Source organism: Sander vitreus, chromosome 23, assembly GCF_031162955.1.
Source record: "Sander vitreus isolate 19-12246 chromosome 23, sanVit1, whole genome shotgun sequence".
NCBI lineage: Eukaryota > Metazoa > Chordata > Actinopteri > Perciformes > Percidae > Sander > Sander vitreus.
Window position 1 is genome coordinate 20,015,981 of NC_135877.1, and position 9,217 is coordinate 20,025,197.

The window sequence follows — 9,217 nt, forward strand, 5'->3', positions numbered from 1 at the left end:
GCATCTCCTTTGTCTTTGTCCTGCACTCCCTCCCGACCTTCTTCCCTTTTGTTTTTTTTTTTGTATTTCCCTCCAGCCTTTTCTTTCTACCGACAGCTGCCTGCCCATCTTCCCTTTTTTCCTCTCCCGCCACTTTCCCCATTTCTTTCTCTTTCTGTCAGTTTGTCTTTCATTTCGTGCCCCCAGAGCGAGAGGATTCCTGCAGAGGAGTGGCATTTACAGAATCTCGCTCTCCTATTGGTGTCTCTCCACTGGGGTTAGAGAAAATCAATCCCACTAATTAGATCTGTGCATCACTGTTATGTTGTGTGTGTGTGTGTGTGTGCGTGCGTGCGCTGCATGTCCTGTAATCTATATTTTATGTTAGGAAGCAGAGCTTTAAACAGGCGCCACAGCTGGCCTGTTTGCTAATTAATGACATTTTCCCCTTTAATTACCATTCAGTGGAAGCCTGTGCTCTTCTATTCTCTGTCTTTGCTTTGCTTTTTGCTTTCATTCTTCTAGCTTTCTTTTTTATTTTCTGTTGTTGGATCCCTTTCTATCCTCAGACTTTCTTTCTTTCATCATCTTTTCTCACTTTGCTTTTAGTAATCTCATCCTTTTCATTTATTTCCATGTGTTAATCTCTCCCTCTCCCTACTGTCACAGTCACTGTTATGTTTCGCTGGTGGGCGCTCTTTTTTTTAATTTATTTTTTTTATCTTGTTGCGCCCTCTTCTTCTGCAATAGTTTAATGGCACCCGACTGGATAATTAGCGCCACCAGATGTTTATCTCAATCTTCCCAACTCCTGATATTTGCACAATGGTGGTTGTTGTAAATGCACATGTCATTTGCCAATTTATTTTTGCCAATGTTCTGGAAATCTACTTAAAATTTGCGCTATGTTAGGATGGAAACCTCCATCCATCCATCCATCCATCTTCATCCGCTTATCCGGGGTCGGGTCGCGGGGGTAGCAGCTCCAGCAGGATGGAAACCTGACTAGACTATAAGAGTCTTTGAGGCTATAGTGCTTTGGGCGAAGTGCAAACTTCGCCCTGATAATAATTTAAGGTAAAGAAAAAACTGCATCCTCTCTCCACTTGGCCTTTTTGTTCTTTACATTTCCTCTCCATCTCTTTCTCTTATTTTCATCTCTTTTTCTTTGCGGCTCAGATCTCAGATCGGCTGTTTGTCTCCCCGGGGAGAGATGGCGAGAACTGAGTCTCCATCTGCCTCTCAGCCTCATCATCCCTCCCTCCAACCTTCTTCCCCTCCTCTCTCTCTCTCTCTCTCTCTCTCTCTCTCTCTCTCTCTCTCTCTCTCTCTCTCTCTGGGATCTTGGTCCGTCACCACCTGTCAGATGCCCGTCTCTCTCCCTCACACCAGCTCTGTCTCTGTCCAACTGTCAAATGGAATTTTGAGTGAACTTCAAACGTCTGAAAAGACTGAAATGTGAAAAAAGGTGCACTTCCATTGGTTGGCTTGAAGTATGTTAGAATACACAAAGTAGTAGTGGAGTAGTGGAGTATTTCAGGATGTCCAACATGGTTTCTAGCTATAATCGTGTTTATTTGCTCAGCAAAAAAAGTTTAATCACAATTTGCTTTTAGACAAAACTGACAGGTTAAAGGGTTTCCTTCAGTTTTTGTAATGTGATCCATCAAAGGCTACTTCAACATGAAGTGTTGCCATTTGTCTACTCGCTTCATTAGCCCTGCACTTTTTCAATCTCCTCCGACATGGTGGAAATTTCAAAGGTAAGGTCTTTCTCTGGCTTTCACTGAGAGGCTCCAGGAGGTGAACTATATTTCACTTCCTCAATAGGAGTGTCAGTAAATCTGTCCTGAGGACAAATAACTAAAGCAAATGATGGCTTGTATTATTATTTGGTCAATGGGATAAGTTGTTAGATGCAAATCATAGAGGGAACTGTCCAACTGTGGGACCAACCCTCTGGGTGACAAATCTGTAAGCCAGAAGTGGAGGAATTGAGAATATACTGAGTATATGAACAAGTGGAACAACTTGAGAAGCTTCATGGTTTTAAAGTCTGAAGTCTCAGTTTTAAAACCATGATTTTTTTTTGTTCTATTCTAAGTGGAATGTCTGCAGTGAAATGTCTAGAAATAGCCATATTGTCTGAACCATTATGGATACTTGACTCAGACTCTTAACTCAGGGACTTGTGATAATCGGTGTCAAAGTGTCAGTTGGGGGAGACGTTAGCACTGAATGTTGTTTCCCTGTTTTGGATCTTAAATAAGCATTAAAACCTCTGAGATCGAACTTACTCAGTTGAAGACATGTTGGCTGCCCACACCTCTGACAGATTGCTTTGTCTCTTAGCAACGGGCACTTTGTCAGCCGTGTCACAGTGAGAAAGTAGCACGGTACGAACAGAAAACCTTTAGATTAGTCGGAGATGCAGAACATGCTGGCATTCAAACTCTTTAGTTCTAACCATTGAGGGTTTGCTTTCATATAATATTCTATCCTAATGTGTTTCATTTCGCAGAGCATCTTTTCATAACTATCATTCAAGTTTGAGCAGGTCAGAGAGGTAATCTGAAGTCTTTGAGTCATCTCAGACATTCAGAGGTTTTGGAACAGGCTTGATTTTGTCGGCATCTTATTTCTACAGTAGGCACAAATTGCCAGGGAGAGCATGAACACATCATGTCAGAAGATGTGCGTTTAGGCAGTAATTACTCTAGACCAGGGATCTTCAAAATGCAGAGGTACCTCCAAATTATTGTTAAGTTTTTTTCAAAAATTAAAAAGTCCCAAAATGAATCCAACATATTATTAGCTAATATAAATCTCCACTGATGATAGGCTTACTGGCCTATGGGTAAGGTAGTCCACAGATACAGTTCATCCTTAGGATTCACTGTGCCACATGTACAGTATGTTTAAGATTAAAAGATGATTTATAAAATCATGCCAACAATTACTAGGCTATTTTAATAGCATAGTATACTAAGCAAAAAAAAAGGTATGTATAAAGGTGTCAGGCTGCCCTAAACGTTATTGTAGGCCCAGTTTAATAGGCAACTTCATTTTATACAATATATGTAGTAGGGGGTACCTGCTCCGTCTCTCTTTCAGTTTAGAGGTCCTTGGCTTAAAAAATGTTGAAGACCCCTGCTCTAGACATTCAAAAAAAATGAGGTGCACCCCAGTACTACTACCTGCTTTTCTCATCCTGATCAGATGGATGAAACTGTTTCTAGCCCACGTTACCACTGTCAAGCTTCACATGATCTAACAGCTATCAACAGCAGCTATGTTCAGGTACCAGATAAACAAATCTAAAAAACTTAACCCAAACACTGAGTGCCCCGCTAATGTTCCTCCAACTCAAGTCATGTATATGGTGACTTTGCAAAACCAAAAAAAGAATTGCAGCTTATGTTTGACTTTTACACCAATGGCACATTACTTCACTTGGGCTTGGGAAGGATATTAAGTCATTTCAAGTCAAAAAGCACAATGTGTAGCAAATCAACTCATTATTCTGCCATCTACAGTTATATGTAAGTCTGCAGGGACGCGAAAAAGACTTGGGCTTGACTTGTGGCTTCTTAGTCTTGACTTGAGACTTGACTGAGGTTGTGGGCCAATCACACGTCACATCAAATCGAAGAACGCTTGCAGTGATTGGCTGTGAGCAAAACCATACAAAATATATATTTTTTTTTTTTCAGATCTGCATACAAATTTTTTACGCAGATGGGGCGGAGTCAATTCACTTCAAATTCCAATTCATGAATTGAATGGAGGCCAATTCTGAATTTTGTACAAGTCTGGTACAGAAGGGATCAAATGCAGCTATCGTTTGACTGCAGAAGTTTTGATACTACTTGGTACTGGGTTGTTTTGGTTTATACCTCAAAGGCTCCAAACAAGTACCTATATTCAGCCCTATTCTATTACATTTAAATGGCTACATTTTACTTTGTGTTTTCTGGGACAATAAAAAAAAAGAAAAGTAATACGATCCCTGATTTAGTTGTGTGTGCACCGCTAAATGGTAAAACAAGACCATGTGAGCGGTAGCAAGATCTTTAGTATTAAATGTTGTTTCTTTTGTTTTTTATATCGCTGTGTGGAATTTTTTATCCAGCCGACTGCTCCTCAAGCTGCCGCAGTTAGGACACTTGACCAGACATATTAGATTGGCCATTCGTCAACCTGTAGAAACTGAATCAGCCTTTCTTTCTCAGGCTCCAGGGCCCCTTGAGTGCAAGGACTCTGAGAATACAAGGATTGAAACGCACCAGTTAGCCTAATTCTGTCCCTCTCCCACTGCAGATGTCCCAATGCCAGTCGCCTGAATCAAATCTTACCCTCCAGTCATTCATTCAGGGTTGTGGGATGTGCCGCGTCTCCTGCACTGGCTGTTCCTTTTGCCTTTATTTACGCTGTGTCTGTGAATATATCCCCTTGTATCCCACATCAGCGAATGACATATCACATCCCTCTCAAGCTTTTGTCAGGCAGCTAAATCCCGTCCCCATCGCTTTGGCGGGCCAACAGTGGAATGGGAAAAACCTTAACTCACTCCTGCAAAGCCCCAGCAGACAGCAGCCGGGCCCCGCTGCTGCCGATCAATTCCACTTCCTCTAAATATCAGTAAATCAAGCGGCAGCAATATCCCTCCCCTGGTCCGTTGACGCAGACTAATTCTGCCGGTTTCCCAGATAGTGATCTCACTAAGACCCCCAGCGAATGAGAGAGAGAGAGAGAGAGAGAGAGAGAGAGAGAGAGAGAGAGAGAGAGAGAGAGAGAGAGATATGTATAAAACGCAAGCCAACAGGTCTACGGAGCAGGGATTAGTGGGTAAAGTGGATTAGGAAGAGGTATTCTGATATTCCGCCCAGGCTGCAGAGAAGGTCTTTAGAAAAGCAGAGAAACATCTGCTGGAGCTTAGTGTGGCAATGAAAACACTGAAAATCCGAATGGCTAGAAGACATACGCTTTAACACACACAGAGATTTGAAACAACGAAGCCATGGCACGAGAACGAGGCAGTGGGACATAACAAAACCTTCACACTTTTTCATATATATATATATATATATATATATATATATATATATGTGTACAAACAACAGCACCCTGGGGTGCTTGTGTTCTTGGCTCTGTGTTTTTGCATCTGTGTGATTGTATTTTTATAGATGAAGCATGTGTACGTGTGAATTGTAGAGTGAGAACGATTGCATCAGCTCGACAGGTCCTGGCAAATTAGAGCTCGCATCCTGATTGAAGCCTTTGTGTTTTGAAAGCCTCGGGACACGCGGTCTCAATTGCTCTTCTTTTTACCTCTGGCTCTTGTTGTCTGTTCCTCCACCTTTATTTACAGCTCCATCGCAGCACTGACATAATGAGGACATGAGTTCCAAATGAGATGAAATGAGGTAAAACAAGGCTCCTGTCATCATAGTTTTCTGGACAGCTTCTAAAAACAGCCGGCGCTGCTTCCTTAACTGGGCCATTAACTTAGAAGGAAGCCTTCAAAGTCCTGCTCTGACTGAGCAAACTGTCCAACAAGGATGGTAATGTGTAGCCGTGTGTGATGTCGCTTTGATGGGACGGGCAGAAGCGTTGCACGGCTGAGAAATTTAGCATCAGAAAGTATTGGGTGACAGGACTATTTTTACTTTTGCTCGTGAGGAGCAGTGTGAAACAAACTATTTTCAGCAGCGATCAGTGATGTCATTTAAAAATGAATTCATTTTAAAAGTGTCCATTCTGAATATCTCATTGAAAAATCATCAGGAGGGCTGCAACTGTTATCGATTGCACTCTCTCTTTTTTTTTCAATTCACTGATTGATTTTGTGTATAAAACAGTGAAAAATGCCTTTCAAAAGTTGACAAAATCCAGATTGATGTCTTCTAAGGTAAACGATTAATCAATCCATTAATCTTGTTAAATGATATTCTGTTGATCGACTTGTCTCATCAGCAGTAATGGATATGCTTGTGGTTTATTCCTAATCTTGGAAACAGAAACCTACATATTCCATCTGCTGAAGAAGGCCATGCAATATGGATGAAAGCACCCAAAACAGCTTCTGTCCCAACTGGACAAGACTTACCTTTGAACCTCACTTTTAAAAACCTTATTTAATAAGGTAGGTAGGATTGTGAAGATCCAGGACTTAGCCAAAAAATTTGAACATTGACAACTTCTCAGTCCCTCCCCCTTTTCTGCTAAAGCCCAAATGGTCTCCTAAGCCCCTCCCCCCACAAGGGAGAATGAAGCGTGTGCATGAGCAGTGATTGACGAGCAGTTAGACACTCCCCCTGGCCCTGATTGGTGCATCTGATCAGGGAGCGGTGGATTTGTGCAAATCTCACTACAGGCTGTAGGTGGAGCCAGAGGAGCCGGATTTTTTTTAAATGACCTGCTTCATGTAGTTCTACTGGAACATAGGGTCAGTTTCAGCAAATATGACAGAAAGTTAGTTTTATAAGTCTTACCTACTGCACCTTTAATTACTCCTACTAAATTATATAAGGTCATATTATATAACTGTTGAAATGAGTAAAAAAAAAAAAAGTTATAAATATTTCTTTTAAAGTAATGAGTGAACTGGGGGCTGTGCATTGGCTGGTATACTGTTGTAGTAAGGTCTAAGTTGCCTCACCTCTGACCTTTCAACACTGTGTGTGTGTGTGTGTGTGTGTGTGTGTGTGTGTGTGTGTGTGTGTGTGTGCGTGCAGTGTAACAGAATGTGCAAACCTTTTTTAAACGTTTGTTTCAGGTGTGTTCATTACCTTGTGTGTTTGTGCATGTGCGCCACCCTTTGATGCAGCCATAGGTCCAGTCAGGGTGTAGTGTGTTAAATATTGATAACAATGAGTGCCTGACCAGTCCCAGGGGAGAGCGGTGTAAAGGTTGTGGCTCTAACAGCAGGCTCCAGCTAGCTGCAGTTTATCGCTCACTTTCCTCCCCCCAGGGCCATATTTTCCCTCTTTTTTTCCCCCTGGCCTCTGTGGACTCACAGCAGCCGTAAATGGACTCTATATTTCTTCTGTTATTTTTTTATTTAAAGCCATGAGATATTCTCTGCCAAATCTGCGGGCTGCCACACAACCCTGTCCATTTATCTAACACAGTAGCAGCATGTTGTGTTGACACCAAAGGAGAGCCAAATAGGCTGCCGAGGCTTTTCTGATGCACGTTTTCTTCTCCACTGGAAAAGGATAGTGGTTTGAAGCAAGTGTGGGCAGACTTCTGACATGAAGGTAGTTATTTTTATCAACTAGCGATGCAAAGCAAAGTCAAAAGGGCAACTCACATGTTGTGTTTGCTATTCTCATATGGTAAGCATGTTCGCAAGGCAGCTGCTACTTAGTAAAAAATATGGAATACAGTTCTTTCCAATTATTGGCATATGGTGGGGAGGGGAAAGTGTTGCGAGTCATAAAATACACAGCACCCCCCATGATGCTTATTGGGATGCAAAGTTGAATTCAATTTTGTGAGTGAAGAAACTCAAGTCACCACTGATGCACTCCCATTGTTTCTTTGTATAAACATGTATATGACAATAATATAGTAATACATACATATACAGTTGTAATATTTAATTAAAAATGCATTGACAGTTGAGGGGTTGTTGATTTTGTTGCCAGGCCACTGTCAATCAAATCTGACCAAATCACAAAAACCCACAAAGCCATAATAAAGCAGTTTTTGAGTGTTAAATTCTTCATAAATGATACCAAGGGATCTTTTTAAAAAATGTTAGTCGTAGAAAGTTTTTCTGGGCTGTAAAACAGTGATTTTCAAAGTGGGGTCCATGGAACTGTCCATAAGGGTCTGTAGGAATTTTTTTCAGATTCTTTCAATTAAATGATCATGATATAAAATATTAGTTTAGCTTTAAAAAGGGCTTCATAGTTCAACAAATATGATTTCTTTTTCAAAATCTATAATAGTTCATAGATTACTAATCTATTTTACAATCTGCAAATATGTTTAATACATGTCTAATATCTTTCTGATACATTTCTCTTATGTTGTTCGTTCAAATAAGTAAGACTCTAGACGTTTAAAAAAAATGGGGTATGTCAAACTATCTAAGGGACATACATGATCTTATAATCATAACACATCTTATAAGGAGTCCTTGGCTGAAATAAAAACTTGAGAACATCTGCTCTAAAAGCAGCCAAAACAATTAAGTGTGCGCTACGACATTGTGTTGGAAACCAGTTTCAGAATGGAGCATTATGATATACTTCGACAGTGTATGTTATAGCCAACCAATTTGGCATTCACACAAGTCTGCACCCGGCGAAAATGCTTTTCTTTCAACTTCCAAATTAAGGCACCTTGGGTTAGAAGTAGAGATGTTCCGATACCGATACCAGTATCGGTATCAGCTCCGATACTGCCTAAAACGCTGGTATCGGTATCGGGAAGTACTGGAGTTTATGCACCGATCCACATATACCACATAATAAAGCCCTAAAGAAAAAATACGTTAAAGTAGTTTATGTTCTTTTTCCGTTATAACTGACTGTCAAACTGGATAATAAAAGAAAGTTCTGTGGCATTCATGTTTCACAAAGAGTTTAACCTGAGCCAGACCGACAACAAAGATAGAAATAATATCACATCCATACAGGGATAGTAGTATACAGTTCTTAAAACATAATAAAATATATGACACACATATGGTATCGGATCAGTACTCGGTATCGGCCGATACGCAAGTTCAGGTATCGGAATCTGTATCGGGAAGCAAAAAATGGTATCGGACCATCTCTAGTTAGAAGCAAGGAAAGCCTTTTAATGGTGTGTTCACAAAGCCTGCACTTGGCTCAAATTTGGCGACGTGATTAGATGCAAAGTCAGTGCAAAGACGCAAATAATAATCGTGAATGGCACGAAGCAAATTAGGCAAATGCTTGAAATTCGAGGCATTCGCATATTCGCGTGAATTGAATTATTTTAACTTGAGCAGGAAATTGTTGAATCAGAAATGGAGAAAGAAATAGGAACTAGTAAAAATAGTCAAAAGGTAAAGAACATTTGGTATTAATGTGACTCAAACAAACTCCGTTTCAGTCTGTACGTCCAACCAAGGGTTTCCCTCAGAACTCAAAGTTGTATTCCCGGTAAGCACTCTAGAGTTTAATTTAATTAATTCAATTCATCTGCATTGTACTTTGCCTCTGGTTTTTTCCCTTTATGTTTAAATAATAACTGTTCA